The 25948-nt window shown below is 36.2% G+C and overlaps 1 long non-coding RNA gene across 1 annotated transcript; it reads right to left on the bottom strand.

Moving 5' to 3' along the window:
- Positions 1 to 6788: 6788 nt before the first annotated feature.
- LOC122693023 lies at positions 6789 to 25234 on the bottom strand. Its single transcript, XR_006340895.1, has 3 exons — positions 25127 to 25234; positions 24597 to 24604; positions 6789 to 6844 (listed from the first exon to the last, which is right to left on the bottom strand). It is a non-coding gene; the product is annotated as an uncharacterized LOC122693023 (long non-coding RNA).
- Positions 25235 to 25948: the final 714 nt, after the last annotated feature.

Raw genomic sequence — 25948 nt, 5'->3', positions numbered from 1 at the left:
TGTGTGCACAACAGAGGCATGGCTGTATAATAAAAAGCATATTTAAAAAGCAGAGATAACACTTTGCTTAAAAAGGTCTGTATAGTCAAAGCTATGTTTTTTCCAGTAGTCATGTATGGATGTGAGGGTTGGATGGTAATGAAGGCTGAGCACCAAAGAAGTGATGATTTCAAACTGCGGTGCTGGAGAAGACTTTTGAGTCCCTTGGACTGCAAGGAGATCAAACCAGTCAATCCTAAAGGAAATTAACCCTGAATACACATGGAAGGACTGATGCTGAAGCTCCAATACTTTGGCCACTTGATGCAAAGAGCCAACTCCTTGGAAAATAACCTGAGGCTGGGAAATATTGAAGGCAAAAGGAGAAGGGGACAACAAATAACATCATTGATGCTATGTACATCACTGATTCAGTGGACAATAATTTGAACAAACTCTGGGAGATAGTGAAAGACAGGGAAACCTGGTGTGCTGTAGTCCATGTGGTCACAAGTAATTTGACGATTTAGCAACTAAACAGTAATAATTGCAACTCTATTTTTACTTCTTATGGAGCCTCCCTACTGTTTTCCATGGTGGATGCAACAATTTATATTCCCACCAACAGTATGGAAGGGTTCCTTTTTCTCCATACCCTCTCTAACATTTAATATTTGTAGATTTTTTAACAATACACATTCAGAGAGTCTGAAGAAATTCCTCATTCTAGATTTGATTTTTTTCACTAATAATTAGTGATATTGAGCATCTTTGCATTTGCTTTTTGGCCATATGTGGTCTTCTTTGGGGGAAAAAAAAAAAAAAAAAACATCTATTTAGGTCTTCTGTCCATTTTTGAGTGAATCTTTGTTTTTGTTTTTTTAATTGAGTTGTATGACCTGTATATTTTGGAAATTAAATCCTTACCAGTCACAATATTTGAAAATATTTTCTCCCTCTCTATTGTCTCTCTTTTGGTTTTGTTTATGGTTTGCTTTGTTGTGCAAAACTTTTGATTTTGATTAGTTTCAGTTAGGTTCAGTTCAGTCACTCAGTCGTGTCCGACTCTTTGCAACCCCATGAATCACAACACACCAGGCCTCCCTGTCCATCACCAACTCCCAGAGTTTACTCAAACTCATGCCCATCGAGTCAGTGATGCCATCCAGCCATCTCATCCTCTGTCGTCCCCTTCTCCTCCTGCCCCCAATCCCTCCCAGCGTCAGGGTCTTTTCCAATGAGTCAACTCTTCTCATGAGGTGGCCAAAGTACTATAGTTTCAGCTTCAGCATCAGTCCTTCCAGTGAACACCCAAGACTGACCTCCTTTACAATGGACTGGTTGGATCTCCTTGCAGTCCAAGGGACTCTCAAGAGTCTTCTCCAACATCACAGCTCAAAAGCATCAATTTTTCATCACTCAGCTTTCTTCACAGTCCAACTCTCACATCAATACATGACCACTGGAATTTGTTTATTTTTGCTTTTATTTCCATTGCCTTGGTAGACTGACTTAAGAAAATCTTGCTACAAATTATTTCAGAGATTATTTTGCTTATGTTCTCTCTTAGCTAGCTCTCTTAGAAGTTTTATAGAGTTATGCATTATAAGTCTTTAAGCCATTTTGAGTTTATTTTTGTGTATGGTGTGAGGGAGTTCTGATGTCATTGATTAGACTATCCTTTCCCAACGTGAATTCTTTAGGAGATAACTATTTTTCCTCCACTGTATATTCTTGCCTCCTTTGTTGCAGATTAATCAATTGTAGATGTGTTGGCTTCTATGTGGGCTTTCTCTTCTGTTCCATTTTTCCCTGTGACTGTTTTTTTTTATGTCAGTACCATGCTGTTTGATGGTTGTAGCTTTGTAGTATTATCTGAAGTCTGGAGGGTTATGCCTATTGTTTTGATCTTTTTCCTCGGGATTGCTTTGGCAATTGCTTTTGGCAATTTGTTCCCATACAAATTTTGCAATTATATACTTTATATCTGTGAAAAATATCATGGTCAATTTGATATAGATTGCATTAAATCATAGATTGATTGGGTAGCATGCTATTTTTTTCAATCTAATAACAGAAGTCATCTTTCCATTTCTTTAAATCATCTTCAACTTCCTTTATCAATGTTTTATAGTTCTCAGATATGTCTTTCATTTCCTTAGTAGGTTTATTTTTGAGTATTTTTCAATTGCTTTTAATTTTTAATTGAAGTATAGTTGACTTGCAATATTGTGGTAATTTCTGCTGTACAGAAAATTAATTCAGTTATACCTATATGTATACACTTTAAAAATATCTTTTTTCATTATGGCTTATAACAAGAGACTGAATATAGGTCTCTGTGCTATACAGCAGGACCTTGTTGTTCACTCATTCAATATGTAAAGTAGCTTACATCAGCTAACTTCGGCCTTCCACTCCATCCCACACTTGGCAACCACATGTCCCTTTTCTGTCCTTGAGTCTGTTTCTGTTTCTTGAGTCATATTTTAGATTCTGCATATAAGCAGTATCATATGTTTATCTTTCTCTTTAGGACTTACTCCATTTAGTGTGTAATTGTGTCCATGTTGCTGGAAATGGGATTATTTTATTCTTTTTTATGGTTAAGAAAGTTTCCATTGTATAGATGCACCACATCTTCTTTCTTCATCCATCTGTTGTTGAACATTTAGGTTGTTTCCGTGTTTTGGCTATTGTGAATAATGCTGCTGTGAACATGGAGATACATGTATTTTTAGAATTAGAGGTTTGTCTGGATATATGTCGAGGGGTGAGATTACTGGATCACATTTTTAGTTTGCTCTATTTTTAGTTTTCTGAGGAAACTCATACTATTTTCTATAGTGACAGTACCAACAGTGTAGGGAGTTTTCCTTTTCTCCACATCCTTACCAGAATTTGTTATTTGTAAAGTGTTTAATGATGGCCATTCTGACTGGTATGAGCTGGTACTTCATTGTAGTTTTTATTAGAATTTCTCTAATAATTCATAACATGAAGCATATTTTTGTGTGTTTATTGGCCATATTATTTTTTCTTTGGAGAAATGACTAATTTTATCTTCCTTCTTTCAATGTTTGTTGTTGTTGAGTTGTATGTTTTTTATATTTTGGAATTTAAACCTTTGTTTTTGGTTGCAACATTTGTAGATATTTTCTCACAATTTGTAAGTTGGTTTTTTTTGTTTTGTTTTGTTTTGTTTTATTTTATGTCTGGTTTCCTTTGCTATGCAAAAGCTTTTAAGTTTGATTAGGTCTCATTTTTATTTTGTTTTTTATTTCTATTGCCTTGGGAGAGTGATCTAAGGAAATATTGGTAAGATTTATGCCAGATAAATTTTATAGGATTTTTATAGTTTTGTGATTTATATTTGTCTTTAAGTCATTTTCTATTTATTTTTGTGTATGACAAGAGTATGTGTTCTAATCTCTTTGATGTTCTAACTTCTTTACATGCAGTTGTCCAATTTTCCCAACACCACTTGCTGAATATAATTTTGTTTTTCCCATTGTATATTATTGGCTCCTTTTTCAAAGATTAACTGACTGTGTGGGTTTATTTGTGGGCTCTTTTCTGTTCCACTGATTAATATGTCTCTTTTTATGTCATTACCACAATGTTTTACAACTGTAGCTTTTTAGTAGTGTCTGAAGTCTAGGAAGGTTGTGCTTTCTCTTTTGCTCTTTTTATTCAAAATTGCTTTTGAAATTCTGTATTTTTTATGATTACATGTAAATGATAAGATGATTTATTCTAGTTCTGTGAAAAATATCATGGGTAATTTGGTAAAGATCACATTAAATCTGTAGATTCCTTTGGGTAGTATGCCCATTTTAATAATATTAATTCTTCCTATTCAAGATCATGGGGTTTCTTTCCACTTCTCTGAATCATCATCACTTTCCTTTATTAATGATTTATAGTTCACACTGTATAAGTTTTTGACCTCTTTGGTCACATATATTCCTAAGTATTTTATTTTGAAGAGTGCAATTTTAAGGGAGAAGGCAAAGGCAGCCCACTCCAGTGTTCTTGCCTGGAGAATCCCAGGGACGGGGGAGCCTGGTGGGCTGCCGTCTTTGGGGTCGCACAGAGTCGGGCATGACAAATGATTTAGCAGCAGCAGCAATTTTAATAGGTATTTTTTTTCTTTTTACATTCTCTTTCTGATAGTTCATTGTTCGTATAGAGAACTGATTTCTGGATGTTAATCTTATTTCCTGCTACCTTGCTAACATTTAAGTTAATTTTTGATAGACATGTATTTATTGCCACTGTAAACACGGTTTTCATATTGATTTGATACTTCTTTGTCCTTTTGCTTTTCCTTTCGTTGTTTGATGATTTTCTGTCATAGTATACTTATCGGCTTTTTGTTTGTTTGTTTGTTTTTGTTTTTGTAAATGTATTGTGTTTTTTATTTCTCATTATTTTCTTTTTCAAATGTGTTAATTTCTTCCTCTGTCTCCTTACCTTAGTCTGTTAGTCACATGCTGCTGCTGCTGCTGCTGCTAAGTGACCCCATAGATGGCAGCCCACCGGGCCCCCCCGTCCCTGGGATTTTCCAGGCAAGAGCACTGGAGTGGGTTGTCATTGCCTTCTCCGAATTCCTATTATGCTTTTTATTTATTATTTTATTGTCCTACCCATTTATGTGGAGATGCTCTTGCCCTTTCAGAAGTCTGAGATCTTCTGCTAGCAATAGTTTCCCATGTACATGTATTTTTGTTATATTTGTGGGAAGAAGTGAGTCTCACAATCTATTATTCTGCCGTCTTAATTGCTCCCTTCATAAGTGTTGTATCTTTTGATGAGATTTTAAAATTCTGTTTTGTTTTTTTTTTTTTTTTCTCCTGTCCCTTTATATTATTTCATTGTTAGGGTAAAGAAATGAAACAGATTTCCTTATATTAATGTTGTATCCTGCTCCCTTGTTGAATTCATTCATCTGTTTCAGAGTTTTTATGTAGAGTCTTTAGGGTTTTCTATACATAGATCATATCATCTGCATATAATGATAATTTTACCTCTCTCCTTATAATTTGGTTATATTTCATTTATTTTTCTCCTCTGATTGCCATGGCTAGGTCTTCCTTTACTATGTTGAATAGACATGATCAGAGTGGGCATGCTACTCTTGTTCCAGATCTTAGCAGGAAGCCTTTCAGCTTTCCACAGTTGAGTATCATATTGACTGTGGGTTTGTCTTAATAGTTGATATGATATTAGATATGGTTTTTTTATACACAATTTGGTAAAAGTTTTTTTTTTTTTTTTTTTTTCCTAAATCACAAAGAGGTGTTGAATTAGATCAAATACTTTTTCTGAGTCTACTGAGATTATCTTGTTTTTTGTCTTTCCTCATATGAATGGGATGTATCACATTGATTGATTTACATGTATGAAACTACCCTTTTGAACCTGAGGTGAATCCAACTCAGTCATGTCATATGATCATTTTTTATGTGTCATTTGAATCAGTCCACTAATATTTTGTTGATAAAATTTTGCATCTATATTCATTAAAAATATTTGCCTGTAACTTTTTTTTTTTTTTTTTTTTGGCTTTGCCTTTGTCTAGTCTTGTTATCAGAGTTATGGTGGCTTCATAGAATGACTTTTGGAGTATTTCCTTCTCTTTAACATTTTGGAAAAGTTTCAAAAGGCTCAGTATATGGTCTTCTTTGTATGTTTAGAAGAATTCCCCAATGAAGTCATCTGGTCCTGGACTTTTGTTTACAAGAAGTTTATTTTCATTACAGATTATACTTTGCTTCTCGTGATTTTTCTGTCAAATTATCTGTTTCTTCTTGATTCAGCATTTGTGAACTGTATGCTTTTTGTCCTTTTCTAGTATACAATTTACCATAGTATTCTCTTATTATCATTATTATTATTATTATTTTTAATTTAAGCAACTTTATTATCTCATCTCTTTCATTTCTTATTTAATTTATTTGGGTCCTCTTTCTTCTCTTTTTGGTGATCCTGGCCCTCGGTGTGTCAATTTTGTTTATCTTTCAGGAAAAAAAAAAAAAAAAAAAGTCCTAGTTTTACTGATTTTTGCACTATTAAAAAACAACAACAACAACAGCAACTCAACTGTATTTATTTCTTCTCTGATTTTATCATTTCCTTCCTTCTGCTGACTTTAGGTTTAATTTGTTCCTCTTTTTTTCACTCCTTTAAGTGGTAGTTTAGGTTGTTAAGGGAGCTTCCCTGGTGGTTCAGACAGTAAAAAATCTGCCTGCAATGCAGGAGACTTGGGTTCAATCCCTGAGTCAGGAAGATCCCTTGGAGAAGGGAATGGCTACTGACTCCAGTATTCTTGCCTGTAAAATTCCATGCACAGAGGAGCCTCGTGTGCTACAGTCCATGGGGTTACAAAGAGTTGTATATGACTTGAGTGACTAACATTTTCACTTTCACTTAGGTTGTTTATTTGCCACTTTTCTTGTATTTTTATGAAATACTTTTTGCTATGAACTTCCCTTTAAGACTGCTTTTTCATTAGGTCCCATTTGTTTAGTTTTGCTTTTATTTCCAATATTCTGGGAGGTGGGTCATAGAGGATCTTGCTGTGACTTATGTCGGAGAGTGTTTTGCCTAGGTTCTCCTCTAGGAGTTTTATAGTTTCTGGTCTTACTTAAAAGCTTTTGCACTACAAAGGAAACTCTAAGTAAGGTGAAAAGACAGCCCTCAGATTGGGAGAAAATAATAGCAAATGAAGAAACAGACAAAGGATTAATCTCAAAAATATACAAGCAAGTCCTGAAGCTCAATTCCAGAAAAATAAATGACCCAATCAAAAAATGGGCCAAAGAACTAAACAGACATTTCTCCAAAGAAGACATACAGATGGCTAACAAACACATGAAAAGATGCTCAACATCACTCATTATTAGAGAAATGCAAATCAAAACCACAATGAGGTACCATTACACGCCAGTCAGGATGGCTGCTATCCAAAAATCTACAAGCAATAAATGCTGGAGAGGGTGTGGAGAAAAGGGAACCCTCTTACACTGTTGGTGGGAATGCAAACTAGTACAGCCACTGTGGAGAACAGTGTGGAGATTTCTTAAAAAACTGTAAATAGAACTGCCATATGACCCAGCAGTCCCACTTCTGGGCATACACACTGAGGAAACCAGATCTGAAAGAGACATGTGCACCCCAATGTTCATTGCAGCACTGTTTATAATAGCCAGGACATGGAAGCAACCTAGATGCCCATCAGCAGATGAATGGATAAGGAAGCTGTGGTACATATACACCATGGAATATTACTCAGCCATTAAAAAGAATTCATTTGAATTAGTCCTAATGAGATGGATGAAACTGGAGCTCATTATACAGAGTGAAGTAAGCCAGAAAGATAAAGAACATTACAGCATACTAACACATATATATGGAATTTAGAAAGATGGTAACGATAAGCCTATATGCAAAACAGAAAAAGAGACACAGAAGTACAGAACAGACTTTTGAACTCTGTGGGAGAAGGTGAGGGTGGGATGTTTCGAAAGAACAGCATGTATATTATCTATGGCGAAACAGATCGCCAGCCCAGGTGGGATGCATGAGACAAGTGCTCGGGCCTGGTGCACTGGGAAGACCCAGAGGAATCGGGTGGAGAGGGAGGTGGGAGGGGGGATCGGGATGGGGAATACGTGTAAATCTATGGCTGATTCATATCAATGCATGAGAAAACCCACTGAAATGTTGGGAAGTAATTAGCCTCCAACTAATAAAAAATAAATAAATAAATAAAATAAATAAAGTTTATTGCTGATGATGAAGCAAAAAAAAAAAACAAAAAAAGACTGCTTTTTCTGTTTCCCACTGACTTTGTATGGTTTTGTTTTGCTTTAGTTTATCTCAAAATATATACAAAAAAATAAAATAAAATCAATGGGTCAGCAATAAGATAAAAAAAAATAATACAAATGAATACATACAATATGTGTATATATATATGAATTCATTTTCTTTTTTATTTTATTGCTGACTTTTTTTTTTTAGTAACATGTTGCTTAGTTTCCATGTGGTCATTTTTTTTTTTCTTTCTCATCTATCTTTCTGTGGTTGATTTCTAGTTTCATGACATTGTGACCCAAAAAAGATGCTTAAAAAATTGTGTATCTTTTTAAATTCATTGGAAATTGCTTTGTGCCCTAGTATATGGTCAATCCTAGAGACTGCACTTTTGAAAAAATGCATATTAAGCTTTTCTTTTAAAGCAATGTTTTAAAAATATAAATAAAATATATTCTGTCCTTTAGCATCTCTGCTGCCTTTTTGATCTTCTGTCTGGAAGAGCAGCTCATTGATGTCAGTGGGGTGTTAAAGTCTCCTAGTTTTATTGTATTTCCATTAATTTCTCCTTTTATATCAGTTAGTAATTGTTTTATATATTTTAGTGCTCCTATATTGGATGCATTAGGTTAATAAATGTAATATCCTCTTTTCATATTGATCTTTTTATCATTGTATAATGTCCTTTATTTTTCTTTATTGCCTTTGTTTTAAAGTCTATTTTGTCCAATATGAATATTGCTACCTCACTTTAATTTCTATTTGCATGAAATATCTTTTCTAGTCCTATAACTTTCAATCCATATTTGTCCTTTGTTCTAAAGTGGGTCAGTTTCATTAAAAAATAGTAATAATCTGTAGCCTGACTCAAGTGATTTATTTTCCATTTTTTTCCTTTCTTATTAATTCTTGCTTCTTTTTGACTTAAAAAAACACCTTTTATCATTTATTTTAGGATATATTTAATATTGTTGTATTCTTTCAGTTTTTGCATCTATGAGAAGTGCTCTATATTTCTTTCTACTCTAAATGATAACTTTGCTTGGTAGAATATCCTTGGTTGCAAGTTTTTCCTTTCAGGACTTTGAGTATATCTTGCCACCGCATACTAGCCTGGACTGTCTCTACAGCAAAAAAAAAACAAACAAACAAAAAAATGCTTATAGACTTATGGGGATTCCTTTGTAACTAATCCTGTGTTTTACCCTTGCTTATTTTAGAGTTCTCTATCTTTTGCCATTTGAATTATGATATGTCTTAGCATAGGTTTGTTTGTGCTTATTTTGTTTGGGATCCTCTTGCTTCCTGTACTTGGATATCTGTTTCCTATTTTTTAGGTTTGGAACTTTTTCATCCATAATTTCTTAAAGTACATTTTGACCGTTTTCTCTTACTTTCCCTTCTGGAATCCTTATTATGCATAGGGATATGCTTTATGCTATTCCATAGGTCTCTTATATTGCTTTCTTTTTTTCTTCATTTGGCTTTCTGTCTGTTATCTGGATTGGATAATTACCATTATTTTATCTTCCAGATCACTTATTCATTTTATGCATTATTTACTTTACTACTTACAGCCTTTATGTCAGCTTTTGTCACAGCAAATGTTTTTTTAATTATAACTGTCTCCTCTTTACAGTCACTATTTTTATAGTGATCTGCATTTCAATGAATAAACTTTCTTAATTCCTTCACTATTTTTATTACCTCAATTTTGAATTTGGGATCTGGTTTTATTGCTTGTTCTTTGAAGGGATTTGTATTGTATTTAATTAGAAATGGTCCCTCTGCTTCTTCATTTTACTTGTTTTCTTTGGTTTTATGAATTTAGGAAAAACAGTTACCTATTATGGTCTTGAAAGACTCTGTTTATGTAGGACCATCTTTAAGTAACCTTTCCCAGGTGGTTCACTGGTAAAGAGTCCACCTAACAATGGAGGAGACACAAGAGACACAGGTTTGATTCCTGGGTCAGAAAGATACCCTGGAGTAGGAAATGACAGCCTGCTCCAGTCTTCTTTCCTGGAAAAGTCCATGGACAGAGGAGCCTGGCGTGGCTTTCACCTGTGGGGTCACAGAGCCAGACATGAATGAGTATAGCATTCATATCCCTGAGTGGCCTGTGTGAGGCCAATATTTTTGGTGTGGGCTATTTTTAGCATGGATAACTAGAGTGTCTTTCCTCAGTATGTGTTGGCAAATTCATAAGTAGTGTGATTGGTGATGTTGTGGCCAGAAACACTACTAGATGTTATACAGACTCTCTTCACTCTGTGGTTGTCAAACCTTTGTTGGGAGTAGGGTCTTCTGCCCAGTTGTTGGAATAGATCCCTGAGATCTGTTTCTGAGCTCTGATGTTGAGTAGGAAGGACTGGAATATTTCTGGTGGGAGAGGAGACTCTGAGTATTCCTCCATAGCAACTGCCCACAAGGAACTGCACTCTGTGGTGTCATCTGTCACCTGTTCACATGATATCCTGTTGTCAGCACTGTCCTCAGACCTTCCTCACCTGTGAGAATGCCAGGAATCACCCTAGATATCCCTCAGGTGCTGGCTCCACCTCTGCACGCATGGACCTACAAAGCCTGCAGCTTCTAACTCAGTACCCACTCAAACCAGGGAAGCACCAGTAATCCACTGGGATGTTCTACAGACAATAATTTCTCAAAGTTGCTGAACATGGCTCTGATTTTAGCCCAGTTTCCAAAATCACATGACTTCTAGGGATCAGCTCAATTGCAACCTTGCCTCCTTCAGTATGTGGTCAACTACTCAGGCTTTTGTGCTCCCAGACCTGGTAAAAGGACACCAAGAATGAGGTTGCTGTGGCTGGATACTGTCCCTCCTTTAACATGTGTGTTAACAATGGGATTTTTATTGCAGCCTTTGGTCTCCATCTTTCAAACAGTCTCAGCTACAACCCAGCCAACTCTTTAGCCCCTCCAGGCTGTCTCTGTGTCTCTATGCCTTTCCTTAAATCTGTCCGCCAAAGTCTGACTTTCAACAGCCAGCTCCTGTGCTGGTTGAACACATGTGCATCTCAGGTTGTGGACTGTAACAGGGTGACTGGGACCATCTATACTAGTTACTCTTTGTTCTGCCTGCACCAAGTGTATTTTACATTTTCCTTGGAGCCTCTGAATCTCCCTTTCTGACCCAACAGGTCTCCCCATAGGGAATCTTTCCTCTTTCATAGCTCCCTCCTGAGAGTGTAGGTCCTATCTTGATTCCTTTTTTAAAAAATTTTGTCATACCCAGTTGTAGGGTGACTTTTCTTGCATTTTGGTTGTATGAGGTCTTCTGCCCGTGTAGTGGGTATTCCGTGAAAATTGTTCCACACAAAGAAGTATTTTTGATATATTTATGGGAGTATGTGTGCTTCATTTCTTTTTATTCCACTATCTTAACCTCTCCCCTCTGTCAACTTTCTTGACTTTTGTATTAAGGACTAGCTTTTCTTGTTTGTTTCATTGATTTTATCTGTGGTTTTCCTATTTTTAATGTTGCCAAATCCTGCTTTTAACTTTTCCCTTCTTTCTGCTTGTCACGTGTTTTCATTGTTCTTTTTTAATCTTTGTTTGAATTGGGAACATAGATCATTCATATGAGGTATTTTCTTTTCTCTTAATGTTAGCATTCAGTGCTGTGCATTTCCCTTGCATCACTGGTTTGGCTGAAACCCATATATTTTGATATTTTGTTTTTTCTTTTTAATTTAATTATATTTTTTATTTCCTCAATCATTCTTTTAGATGCATGGATTATTTAGGAAGGTAAAATTTAACAGGGATAAACAGAGATATTCCTTCTGTTCTTATATTATTAAATTATAGTTTCATTTCATTATGCTCAGGGAATATGCTTTGAGCTATGCTTTTTTTTTTTTTTTAGTATTTCAAGCTTGCTTCGGTGACTAAATATATGTTCCATGTTGGTGAACTTTCATGAGCATTTGAAAACAAAAGTTCATTTGCCAATATTGGGTGGAATGTTTATCATGTGTTATATCCCATTGGTCAATTGTATTTTTCAGATCTATATTCCTCCTGAATTTCCACCTCTTCCAGCTCTTTCAGTTCTGACAAGAGATGCTAAAATTTCTAACTATAATTTCAGATTTGCATATATTCCTCTTGAATCTATTCGTTTTTGTTTCATGTACTTTGAGACTCTCTTGTTTGGTTTATATAAATTTATAGTTTTCATGGTTTGATTAATCCTCTGATCAGTGTGCAATCCCCCCTTTGTTTCTAGCAATTTTTCTTTCCTCAAAAGTGTATTATATCAGATATTAATATAACCACTTTTTTTAAAATTAATATTTTCATGGTGTATGTTTTCACCTTTTTACTCTCAACCTATCCATATAATTGAATTTAAATCACATTTCTTATAAAAAATGTAGTTTTGCCACATTTGTATCTTTTCTTCCAATCTATGCCTTTTATGTGGCATATTTAGACTATTTGCAATCAAATAAATTATTGATAAATGTGTCTGTTTCTTCATCCTATTCACCTCACATAGCGGTAAAGATAGACAGTTATTTTTTCAGCACGTTGAAAATATTGTGTCCCTTCATTCTGTGGTTTCTGTGGTTTTCGATAAGAACTATGCTGTCACTTGAATTCATGTTCCTGTAGAGGTAATATATCATTTATCTCTAGGTACTTTCAAGGCTTTTCAATGGCTTTAGGTTTCAGAAGTTTAATTATAATGTATCTTGGGGTAGATTTTTGGGGGTTGTTTCTCACTGCATTTTCTCTGCTTCTTCAATATGTTTATATTTTTTGCCAAATGAGAAAAAATGTCTAACTTTTATTTTTAAAATAATATTTCAATCCCACTCTCTTTATCCTTTTCTTCTAGTATCCAATGATATAAATGATGAAACTATCATTATTAGATCCCTAGAGATCTATTTATTTATATTTCTATTAAACTGAGTAAATTCATTTCACTTCTCCTTCAATTCACTTATTACTTTCTCTGTTACTCAACACTTGAGTTCATCTAGTGAGCTTTTATTAATTTATATTATTATATTTTTCAGTTTTATAATTCTCATTTGATTCTTTACTATAACTTTTAATTACCTGTTGGAGTTCTATATTTTAAAAATTTGTTTAATAATAATTTTAACTATTTGGATTGTTTTCATAGTGACTTTATTATCCTTTGCACAGTTACTTTATGATCCCTTGCACATAGTTACTTCATGATCCTTTGCACATAGTTACTTTATAATCCTTTTCACATAAATCCTACATCTCATTGTTTGTGTCACTTAATCTTCTCTTCTCCTTTAAACTGTTTTCTTGGTTCCTTGTATAAGTTTTTTTTTTGTTTTTTTTTTTTTTTTATTCTAGATATTTTAGCGTTATGTTAGGAACACTGTGAAAGTGAAAGTGTTAGTCCCTCAGTTATGTCCAACTCTTTGTGACCCCATGGACTGTAACCCACCAGATTCCTCTGTCCATGGACTTCTTCAGGCAAGAATACACAGAGTTCTATGCAATTTTGTTGATGTTGTTATTGCTGTTGTTATCTTAGCTTGCAATTCCCCTGCTTAGCTGTAAAATACAGGTCTTGAGCTTCTTTTGTGAACTTTTTTTAGTCTTTGTACTACCATGTTGGTCTTCTTGGTTTATCTCATGTCACTGGGGTTCCTCTTGTTCCTTTCTGGGTGCTGCATGAGGAATAGAGTTTTCCCAGTCTGGGAAAGCTGATATCTCTTGGTGGTAAAACTGAGTATCTGACCTATGAATATGTTATTCCTAAGCAAGTACTGGTGTTGCAGGCTGCTGTTGTCTAGGCAGAGGAGGGTAATTTTAGGCCCAGAAGGATAAAGAATCTCTCTACTTAATTTTGTTTGTTTTAGATTCCTCCCTCTAGCTTTCTCCCACCCACTTTCCCCCAGCCAACAGCTGACAAGTAACTCAGGTGGAGAGAGAACTTCAGGCCCATCAGGAGAGGACAGCATTTATAGAAAATAGTTCCTTATTGTAGCAAAATCTTGTTGCTGGCCCCCAACCACATATGTCCTTGAATCAGGGAGGAAATTTGTCTATAATTTTGCAATAAATAATATGTTTCTTACCAAAAAAAAAAAAAAATAGAATCTTCATGTAACAGAAATAATTTTAATAAAATCTCCAAAGAGTTGGCTAAAATTTTAATAGGAGAAGAAATTTTGGCTTTTATAACTATTATCACAATGCTTTTTCTTTATGATTATTTTTCCTGGCATGTCTAAAGTTGTTAAATAGTCTGCTTTTTATAATTAAATCTGTTATACATATTTTCACCTGGCATACTGAAGTTTATAGAATTTCTTACTGGGAAACCACAACATATATTCAAGTTCTTACCAGAATTGTTTAGGGAAAACTGTAATTAAATGATATGAATTTAAACTAGCTATTACAGGTGATGCTTCCTGTGTATGTTAGATAATTTTCATCTAACAAGCTTCTGTGCCTCCTGAAAGTTAAAACCCACAGGATTTTTCTGTCACTTTTAGTGTATAATTATACCAAAAAGAGCTGATCATGTGGAACCAATATTCCAAACAGCTCAGTGGCAAAATAAAGAACTAACAGCAACAACAACAACAAAAGAGCCTTATTCTTGTGGTTGCTACTGTAATTTGTGATGTGGTAAAATGATTTAAGACCTTGCCAGTGCACATAAAAACTTACACAATTGAATTACAAATTTTTTTTTTTCCCAGTATCCCAACTATAACATTGCAGATACATCGCACATTAAAACTAAAGTCAGGGGGCAGAACAAGATGGTGAAGGAGTAGGTGGATTACATCTCTCTCCATAGATACATCAGGGATATGTCTTCAGCGCAGAAGTGCATGCAGAACACCAGCTGAGAGCAGGCAGAAGTACCTGACCAATAGAAAAGAGTACATAAAACCATGCAAAACTCGATAGGACGAAGGAACTGGGAGAAAACAGGAGTGAGTAAGACTGGACCTGCCCTTGGCAGGTGGGGGAACTGAAGCAGGGGTCTGATCCCCACATCGGGGCAATTTTCTGATTCAGAGAAAGAAATATTTAAGGCTGAAAGTGAAACAGCTGATCTGTGACAGCCTAAATTGAATGAGAATCAGACAGACCTTGTTGCAGCCATACGTACCCCAGGCAGGGATGCAGGTCCCCTAGAACACGCAATGGTTGGGAGCTGTAACATAGGGACTGTGGAGCAATCCCAGGGTGAAGGTTGCTGTTGACTGTGGAGAGACAGACAGACAGGATGTGAGGGAGACTGTGGTGGGAAATGCCTGTGGAGGAAAGTCAGGCAGCCATGGAAGCAAGGTGACACTGCTGAGTCACGCATAGTGGGTGGAGCCATCACCATAGCCTCTCTCTCCCCATGGGCCAGGAGCTGAACAATAGAGAGACTGGACCATCAGGCGCTGATGCATGGAATTATAGAGTGGGACCCTATAGTAGTGATTGATGCACTGAACTACAGAGTAGGACCCCACCCAGGTGTCCCTTTAAATGCCTGATGTGCTGATTTACAGAGGAGGACACCAGCTGGGGGTTGGAGGAGGCTTTATGTGCTTGACATGCTAGGCAACAGAGAAGGACCCCTGGCATAGGAGCCCTCTAAGTGCCTGAACAGGCAGAGCTGCCAAGAAAGACTGGCCAAAGAGGCCTACTCATCTCCAGCTACCAGAGGGTCTAAAAAGACTCTGATAGGGGCGTAACTTCTGTCCATGTCCCTGCACACTTGGCACCACCAGGGTTTCTGCGACCAGAGCAGCTGCACCACCTTCAGGCTTAACCTTCACTGGAGGAGAGTGCCACAGGCAGAAAAAAAAAAAAGAGCCTTGCATCTATCCACCCTGCATGCTTCCGTCGTGTACAACTCTTTGTGACCCTGTGGGCTGTGGCCTGCCAGGTTTCTCTGTCAGGGGGCTTCTCCAGGCAAGAATACTGGGTTGTATTGGCCAATACTCATTGACATACCCTTCTAGAGCACTGTATTTCCTGCTTCCTTAGCTGCCAACTCCCCTGACTACCTGGTGCTGCCAGAACCCCTGCAACCCAAGCAACTGCACAATCTCCACATCTGGTCCTCACTGGGGCAGACCCATGTCCTCCGGAGAAGGCTCATAGAAAACCTCAGTGGATGACACACATGCAGAGGTGGAAATAAAGCCACAGTTGAAACCCAGGGGCAGTGTGGCTAAGGAAGAAGACCCAAATCCTTCCCATCAGCTGAACAAGCTGTAGATAAAATCCACATGATCAACTAGGTAGACTCTGTCTATGGAATATATAAAACAACATTGAGAGCTCCCACAAAACAAATATACTAGTTCTGATAGCTGTGGACATGGAGGCAAGAACCAGGAGTAGGACCAGATTAGAGTCTGAGCTGCCCCCACAGCAGGTCCAGAGACCAGCACAGTGTTGGAGGGTATCCTAGGGAGGTGACGTGGACTGTGACTCCCATCGAGGGAAAGGACCCTGACATCAGTGACTCAAGACAAACATTTATTGTTCTTATGTTCTGACTTCTTCTGTAGTTTATTTTGGATTTTTATTATTTTATTTTCTTTTTCATTTTCCTTCCCCTCCTCTGTTGTAGTTGTCAACCTTACTTCACTGTAAAATCTAATTAAGCTTTTGAGATTTTTTCTTTTCTTTTCAATCACTTTTCATTGTTGTTATAAACCTCTGTCTCTCCATTGGGCTTTTGTAGTCCTGTGGAGTTTTCCTTTCTTTCTTTCTTCTTCTTCTTTTTTTTTTTCTTTTCTTTTATTTTTTTCTTTAATTTTAATTTGTTAAACTTATTATTATTTATTCCCTTGTTTTCATTTCCTACTGTTCTTTTCCCCTTGGAGGTGATTTTAAGATATATAAATCTTTATCTACCTCTGTTTAACTTTGCATATATATTCTTTCTTTCTTTTATTTCTTCCCTTTCCTCTCAACAAATTTGTTAGTTTTGTTTTCATTGCTTTATTTCCCACTTGGCACCTTGTTTTAGTTTTCTTTTCCATTTTGTGCTTTAGTTAGTTTTGTTCTCAGCTGGTAGACATAATTTTTTGTTTCCTTTGTTCTCCAGGTCAATCTGTTGTACTTTATTTTTGTTGAACTGTTTTGCTTCTGGGTGTATATTCTTTTATACTAATTATCATTTGCCTGGTTTTGTAACTGCCATTTGTCTGGGATTCATCTTTGGTTTCTCATTTTGGGGGTATTATTTGAATCTCACTTATTGCCATAAAAACACACTTATGAAATCTTCATTCCTGACCAGAGATCAAGCCCTGAGCCTTTTGAGTGGGAGCACTGAATCCAAGACCCTAGACTACCAGAGAACTTACCCTGTTGCTGCTGCTGCTAAGTCGCTTCAGTCGTGTCCGACTCTGTGTGACCCCATAGACGGCAGCCCACCAGGCTCCCCGTCCCTGGGATTCTCCAGGCAAGAACAGTGGAGTGGGTTGCCATTTCCTTGTTGAGTGCACAAAAGTGAAAAGTCAAAGTGAAGTCGCTCAGTCGTGTCCAACTCTTAGTGACCCCATGGACTGTAGCCTACCAGGCTCCTCTGTCCATGGGATTTTCCATGCAAGAGTACTGGAGTGGGGTGCCATTGCCTTCTCTGGAATTTACCCTAGGGTGTATCAAATAGTGAGAATTCCCATAAAGGAAACCACTTGAATACAAGACCCAGCATCACCCAACCACCAGTAACCTCCAAACAACAAACAAAGCAAAAATGCAAACACAATCATCAGCAGAGAAGATTACCACCTCACTCAGCCTTGCCCATCAGATGAAAAAAAAAAAAAAAAACTCAGCACAAATCTCACCCTATACAAACCTTACACAAACCAATGGACCAATATTAGAAGGGCAGAAACCAAAAGCAAGATAGAATTCAGCCTTGATGCCTGGGAAAAGGAGACTTCAAACACAATAAGTTTAAACAAAATAGTGAAAAAGAAGAGACATAGTCCACAAATGAAGGAACAAACTAGAAACACAGAAGTCCAAATAAATGAAGAGGAAATAGCCAAACTACCCGAAAAAGAATTCAGAATAATGATAGAAAAGATGATCAAAAACCTTGAAAACAGATTGGAGAAAATGGAAAAAAAAAAAAAAAAAACAATTAACAAAGACCTAGAAGAATTAAAGAATAAACAAACAGAGACAAACAACACAATTACTGAAATTAAAAATACTCTAGGAGGAATCAATAGCATCAATATCTGAAGAAGAACAAATTAGTGAGTTGGAAGACAAAATGGTGGAAATAACTTATGAAGAGCAGAATAAAGTAAAATGAATGAAAAGAACTGAGGATAGTTTCAGAGACCTCTGGGATAATATCAAATGCAACAACATTTGAGTTATAGGGGTCCCAGAAGAAGAAGAGAAAAAGAAAGGGTATGAGAAAATTTTTGAAGAGATTATAGTTGAAAACTTCCCCAACATGCTAAAGGAAATAGTCATTCAAGTCCAAGAGGCACAAAGAGTCCCACACAGGACAAATCCAAGGAGAAACCCTTCAAGACACATACTAGTCAAACCAACAAAGGATAAACACAAAGAAAGAATATTAAATGCAGCAAGGGAAAAGCAACAAGTAACATACAAGGGAAACCCCATACATTTAACAGCTGATCTATAAGAAGAAACTCTGAAGGCCAGAAGGGAATGGCAGGGTGTATTTAAAGTGCTGATAGGGAAAAATCTACAACCAAGACTACTGCACCAGGCAAGGATCTCATTCAAAATTGATGGAGAAATCAAAATCTTTTCAGACAAGCAAGTTCAGTACAGTTCAGTCGTTTGGTCGCATCGAATCTTTGCATGCGACCCCATGGACTGCAGCACACCAGGCCTCCCTGTCCATCACCAACTAATGGTGCCTACTCAGACTCAGGTCCATTGAGTCGGTGATGCCATCCAACCATCTCATCCTCTGTCATCCCCTTTTTGTCCTGCCTTCAATCTTTCCCAGCATCAGGGTCTTTTCAAATGAGTCAGTTCTTCACATCTTGTGGCCAAAGTATTGGAGTTTCAGCTTCAGCATCAGTACTTCTAATGAAGGACTGATTTCCTTTAGGATGGACTGGTTGGATTTCCTTGTACTTCAAGGGACTCTCAAGAGTCTTCTCCAACACCACTGTTCAAAAGCATCAATTCTTTGGTACTCAGCTTTCTTTATGGTCCAACTCTCACATCCATACATGACTACTAGCAAAACAAAAGCTTTGATTAGATGGAGATTTTTTGGCAAAAGAATATCTGTGCTTTTTAATATGTTGTCTAGATTGGTCATAACTTTTTTCCAAGGAACAAGCATCTTTTAATGTCACGGCTGCAGTCACCATCTGCAGTGATTTTGGAGCCCCACAAAATAAAGTCTGTCATATTTCCATTTTTTCCACATCTATTTCCAATGAAGTGATGGGATCAATGCCATGATCTTAGTTTTCTGAATGTTGAGCTTTAAGCCAATTTTTTCACTCTCTTCTTTCACTCTCATCAAGAGGTTCTTTTGTTCTTCTCCACTTTCTGTTCGTAAGGGTGATGTTATCTGCATACCTGAGGTTACTGATATTTCCCCCTGCAATTTTGATTTCAGTTTGTGCTTTATCTAGCCCAGCATTTCTCATGGTGTATTCTGCATAGAAGTCAAATAAGCAGGGCAACAATATACATCCTTGACATACTCCTTTCACTAACTGGAACCAGTCTGTGGTTCCATATCCAGTTCTAACTGTTGCATCCTGACCTGCATACAGATTTCTCAAGAGGAAGGTCAGGTGGTCTGGTATTCCCATCTCTTGAAGAATTTTCCACAGTTTGCTGTGATCCACACAGTCAAAGACTCTGGCTAGTTAGTAAAGCAGAAGATTTTTTTTTTTTTTTTCCCCTGGAACTCTCTCGCTTTTTCGATGACCCAACCAATGTTTGAAATTTGATCTCTGGTTCCTCTGACTTTTCTAAATCCAGCTTGAACACCTGGAAGTTCACAGTTTACATACTCTTGAAGCCTGGCTTGGAAAATTTTGAGTATTACTTTGCTAGCATGTGAGATGAGTGCAATTGTGTGGTTGTTAGAGCATTCTTTGGCATTGCCTTTCTTTGGAATTGGAAGGAACACTGACATTTTCCAGTCCTGTGTCCACTGCTTAGTTTTCCAAATTTGCTGGCATATTGAGTGCAGCACTTGCATAGCATCATCTTTTTGGATTTGAAATAGCTCAACCGGAATTTCCATCACTTCTACAAGCTTTGTTAGTAGGGATGCTTCCTAAAGCCGACTTCTCTTTGCATTCCAGGATATCTGGCTTTAGGTGGGTGATAACACCTTCAAGCTTATCTGGGTCATGAAGATCTTTTTTGTATAGTTTGTTTGTGTATTCTTACTACATCTTCTTAATATATTTTGCTTCTCTTAGGTCCATACCATTTCCGTCCTTTATTGTGCCCATCTTTGCATGATATGTTCCTTTAGTATCTCTAATTTTCTTGAAGAGATCTCTAGTCTTTCCTATTCAATTGTTTTCTTCTATTTCTTTTCACTGATTGCTGAGGAAGGCTTTCTTATCTCTCCTTACTATTATTTGTAACTCTGCATTCAAATGGGTCTGTCTTTCCTTTTCTCCTTTGCTTTTCGCTTCTCTTCTTTGCACAGCTATTTGTAAGGCCTCCTCAGACAGCCAGTTTGCTTTTTCGCATTTCTTTTTCTTAAAGTTAAGAGAATCCAGTACCACCAACCCAGCTTTACGAAAATGTTAAAGGGATTTACACAGTCAGGAAATACAAAAAAAGAAAAAAAAATCTACAAAATCAACCCCCAAACAATTAAGAAAATGGCAATATTAACATGTTTATAAATAATTGCTTTAAATGTAAATGGGTTAATGCTCCGACCAAAAGACACAGACTGGCTGAATGGATACAAACACACAGGACCCATATATATATGCTGTCTATAACAAACCTACTTCAGACCTAAAGACACATATAAACTGCAAGTGAGAGGATGGAAAAATATATTCTATATAAATGGAAAGCAAAAAAAAATAAAAAAGAACTGGAATAATAATCCTCAGAGCAGACAAAATGGACATTAAAATAAAGAATATTACAAGAGATAAGGAAGGACACTACATAATGATCAAGGGATCAATCCAAGACGAAGACATAGCAATTGTAAATATCTATGCACCCAACATAGGAGCACCTCACTACATAAGACAAACACTTACATATATAAAAGGAGAAATGAACAGTAATGCAATAATAGTAGGAGATTTTAACACCCCCAATTACACCAATAGACAGATCACCAAATGAGATAATTAATAAGGAAACACAAGTCTTAAATGATACATTAGATGAGATGGATCTCATTGATAACTTCAGGACATTCCATCCAAATGCAGGAGGATACAGCTTCTTCTCACGTGCACCTGGAGCATTCTCCAGGATAGACCACATCATGGCTCAGAAATCAAACCTCAGTAAATTTAAAAAAATTAAAATCATATCAGGCATCTTTTCCCACCACAATGCTATGAGACTAGATATCAGTTACAAGGGGAAAAAAAATACTGTAAAAAATAAAAACACATGGAGATTAACCAATACATTTCTAAATAAACAACAGGTTACTGAAGAAATCAAAAGGGAAATTTGAAAAAATTCTAGAAACAACTGACAATGAAAACACAACAACTCAAAACCCATGAGATGCAACAGAAGCAGTTCTTTTTTTTTTTTCTTTTGTAAGCTTTTATTTATGTTTTAAATTAATTTTTATTGGAGTATATTTGCTTTACAATGTTGTGTTAGTTTCTGCTGTATAGCAAAATGAATCAGCTCTAAGTTTACATATATTCCCTCTGTTTTTGGATTTCCTTCTCATTTAGGTCACCAAAGAACAAAGAGTAGAGTTCCCTGTCTTTTGCTCCCTCCCAGAGTTTGCTCAAATTCATCTCTATTCAGTTGGTAATGCTATCTAACCATCTCATCCTTGACACCCTCTTCTCTTTTTCCCTTCAATCTTTCCCAGCATCAGGGTGTTTTCCTTAGTATCAGGTGGCCAGAGTATTGGAGCTTCAGCTTTAGCATCAACCTTCACCGCTAGTATCACCTAAACACCATCTGAGAAATTGCTATTAAAAAAAAAAAAAAAAAAAAAAATGTTGGAACAGCAATTCTGGATCCCCAAACTGGGTGGAGGCAACACTTCATTTTTTTTTTTTTTTTTTTTTTTGCATTCTGATGCTGGTGTTCCATTGCCCCAAATTTTCTAAATGGGTCCAAGAGATAAAGGTCTTGGAATTGAGTAGATTAGAATTCAAATTAGAGCAGGGATTCTTTTCTAGTTGGGTGGTCTGGAGCAAGTCAGTTAATCTCTCTGGGCCTCAATTTGATCTTAATAATTATGACAGTGATGAAGTCAGTAATGTTAATACTTTTAAAAAAAAGTCTATCAGTTTTTGGTCACATTGTGAAAAGCCTTGTGTCAAACACTCCCAGTTCTTGCTTCCTTATATAGCCTGACATCTTTCATCTGTGTTTCCTCCTAATACATATCAGTTATCAGGTATCCAGCAATACAATCATATCAGGAGACAAGAAAAATATCAAATAGACAACCTAACTTTAAACCTAAAACATCTGGAAAAAGAAGGACAAAAACATCCCAAAATTAACAGAAGGAAAGAAATGAGAAAGATTAGAACAGAAATAAATGCAAAAGAAAAAAAAAAAAAAGGAAAAATTAATAAATCTAAAAGCTGGTTCTCAGAGAAGGTAAACAAAATTGACCAATCTTTAGCCAGTTTCATTAAGAAAAAAAGAGAAAATAATCGAATCAACAAAATAGAAATGACAAAGGAGAGGTTACAGTAGACAATGTAGAAATAAAAAGGATTATAAGAGACTATTATGAACCACTATATGGCAATAAAATGGATATCCTGGAAGAAATGGAAAGATAATTAGAGTTCAATCTTCCAAGGCTGAACCAGGAAGAAATGGAAATTATGAATAACCCAATTACAAACACTGAAATTGAAGCTGTGATCAAAAATTTTCCAAAAAAACAAAAGCCCAGGACCAGATGGCTTCACAAGAGAATTCTATCAAACATTTAGAGGAGTTAATGCTTATACTTCTAAAACATTTTCAAAAAACTGCAGAGGAAGGAACACTTTCAAACTCATTCTACGAGGCCACCATCACCCTGAGAGCATAACCAGACAGGTCAGTTCAGTTCAGTTGCTCAGTCGTGTCTGACTTTTTGTGACCTCATGAACCACAGCACGCCAGGCCTCCCTGTCCATCACCAGCTCCCAGAGTCCACCCAAATCCATGTCCATTGAGTAGGTGATGCCATACAACCATCTCATCCTCTGTCGTCCCCTTCTTCTCCTGCCCTCAATCTTTCCCAGAATCAGGGTCTTTTCAAATGAAGCAGCTCTTCGCATCAGGTGGCCAAAGTATTGGAGTTTCAGCTTCGACATCAGTCCTTCCAATGAACACTCAGGACTGATCTCCTTTAGGATGGACTGGTTGGATCTCCTTGCAGTCCAAGGGATTCTCAAGAGTCTTCTCCAACACCACACAAAGACAATATTAAAAAAAAAAAAAAAAAAAAAGGAAACTACAGGCCAATATCACTAATGAACATAAATGCAAAAATCCTCAACAGAGTTTTAGCAAACAGAATTCAACAACACATTAAAAAGCTCATACACCATGATCAAGTTATGTTTATTCCAGGGATGCATGGATTCTTCAATATACACACATCAATGAATGTGATACACCATATTAACAAATTGAAAGATAAAAACCATATGATAATTTCAATAGGTACAGAAAAAGCCACTGACAAATTTCAACACCCATTTATGATTAAAACTCTTCAAGAAATGGGCATAGAAGGAACCTACCTTAACATAGTAAATGTCATATATAATAAGCCTACAGCAAACATTATTCTCAATTGTGGAAAAACTGAAAACATTTCCCCTAAGATCAGGAACAAAACAAGGGTGTCCACTTTCATCACTATTATTCAAGTTTTGGAAGTTTTAGCTACAGCAGTCAGATAAAAAAAAGAAATAAAAGGAATCCAGGTCAAAAAAGATGTAAAACTCTCATTTTTGCAAATGACATGATACCGTATATAGAAAACCCTAAAGATACTATCAGAAAATTACTAGAGCTAATCAGTGAATTTAGCAAAGTCACCTGATACAAAATCAATACACAGAAATCACGTGCATTTCTATATACTAACAATGAAAAATCAGAAACAGGAATTAAGGAATCATTCCCATCACCATTGCAACAAAAAGAATATAATATCTAGGAATAAACTTACTTAAGGAGATCAAATATAACTGTACATAGAAAATTATGAGACACTAATGAAAGAAATCAAAGATGACAGAAAGAGATGGAGAGATATTCCACCTTCCTGATAAGAAGAATCAATATTGTGAAAGTGACTATACTGCCAAATTCAATCTACAGATTCAATGCAATCTCTTTCAAATTACCAATGGCATTTTTCACAGAATTAGAATGAAAAAATTTACAATTCATATGGAAACACAAAAGACCCTGAAAAGTCAAAGCAGTCTTGAGAAAGAAAAATGGAGCTGGAGGAATCAACCTTCCTAACTTCAGATTATACTACAAACCTACAGTCATCAAGACAGTATGGTACTGGCACAAAAACAGAAATATAGATTAATGGAACAGATAGAAAGCCCAGAAAAAACCCATGCACCTATTACCTTATTTTTGACAAAGGAGGCAACAATATACAATGGGGCACAGACAGCCTCTTCAATAAATGGTGCTGGGAAAACTGGACAGCTACATGTAAAAGAATGAAATCAGAACACTTACTAACACCATAGGCAAAGATAAATTCAAAATGGATAAGACTTAAATGTGAGACCAGAGACTATAAAACTCTTAAGAGGAAAAGGGCAGAAAACTCAATGACACAAATCAAAGCAAGATCCTCTATGACTCACCTCCTAGAGTAATGGAAATAAAAACAAAATTAAACAACTGGGACCTGATTAAGCTTAAAAACTTTTGCACTGCAAAGGAAACTATAACCAAAGTGAAAAGACAACACTCAGAATGGGAGAAAATAATAACAAGTGAAACAATTGACAAAGGATTAATTTTCTAAGTATAGAAGTAGCTCATACAACTAAATACCAGAAAAACAAACAACTCAATCAAAAATTGGGGAAAAGATCTAAACTCCAAAGAAGACGTAAAGATGGCTAAATACATGAAAAGATGCTCAACATCAGTCATTATTAGAGAAATGCACATCAAAACTACAATGAGATATCACCTCACACCAGTCATAATGACCACCATCAAAATGTCTACAAACAAACGTGGAGAGGGTGTGGAGAAAAGGGAACATCCTTGCACTGTTGGTGAGAATGTAAATTTATACAGCCACTATGGAAGACGGTATGGATATTCCTTAAAAAACTAGGACTAAAACCACCATATGACCCAGCAATCACTCCTAGGCATATACCCTGAGGAAACCAAAACTGAAAAAGACACATGTATCCCAATGTTCTTTGCAGCACTATTTATAATAGCTAGAACATAGAAGCAATTTAGATGTCCATCAACAGATAACTGGTTAAATAAGTTGTGGTACATATGCACAATTACTCAGCCATAAGAAAGAATGCATTTAAGTCAGTTTTAAAGAAGAGGATGAACCTAGAGCCTATTATACAGACTGAAGTAAGTCAGAAAGAGAAAGATAAATATCATATTTTAATGTATGTACACAGAATCTAGAAAAATGGTACTGAAGAGTTGATTTGTAGGGCAGCAATGGAGAAATAGACATAGAGAATAGAATTATGGACATGGGGAGAGGGGAGAAGAGGGTGAGATGTACGGAAAGAGTAACATGGAAACTTAAATTACCATATGTAAAATAGAGGTTGAAAAAGGAGGGGGATATATATACCTACGGCTGATTCATGTTGAGGTTTGACAGAAAACAACAAATTCCATAAATCAGTTATCCTTCAATTAATATATATATATCTATATATAGATATATATATATCTAGCAAAG

Source organism: Cervus elaphus, chromosome 1 (assembly GCF_910594005.1).
Source record: "Cervus elaphus chromosome 1, mCerEla1.1, whole genome shotgun sequence".
NCBI classification, from domain to species: domain Eukaryota; kingdom Metazoa; phylum Chordata; class Mammalia; order Artiodactyla; family Cervidae; genus Cervus; species Cervus elaphus.
Note: the sequence above shows the minus strand (reverse complement) of the source record. Positions and strands in the feature narration are given on the sequence as shown.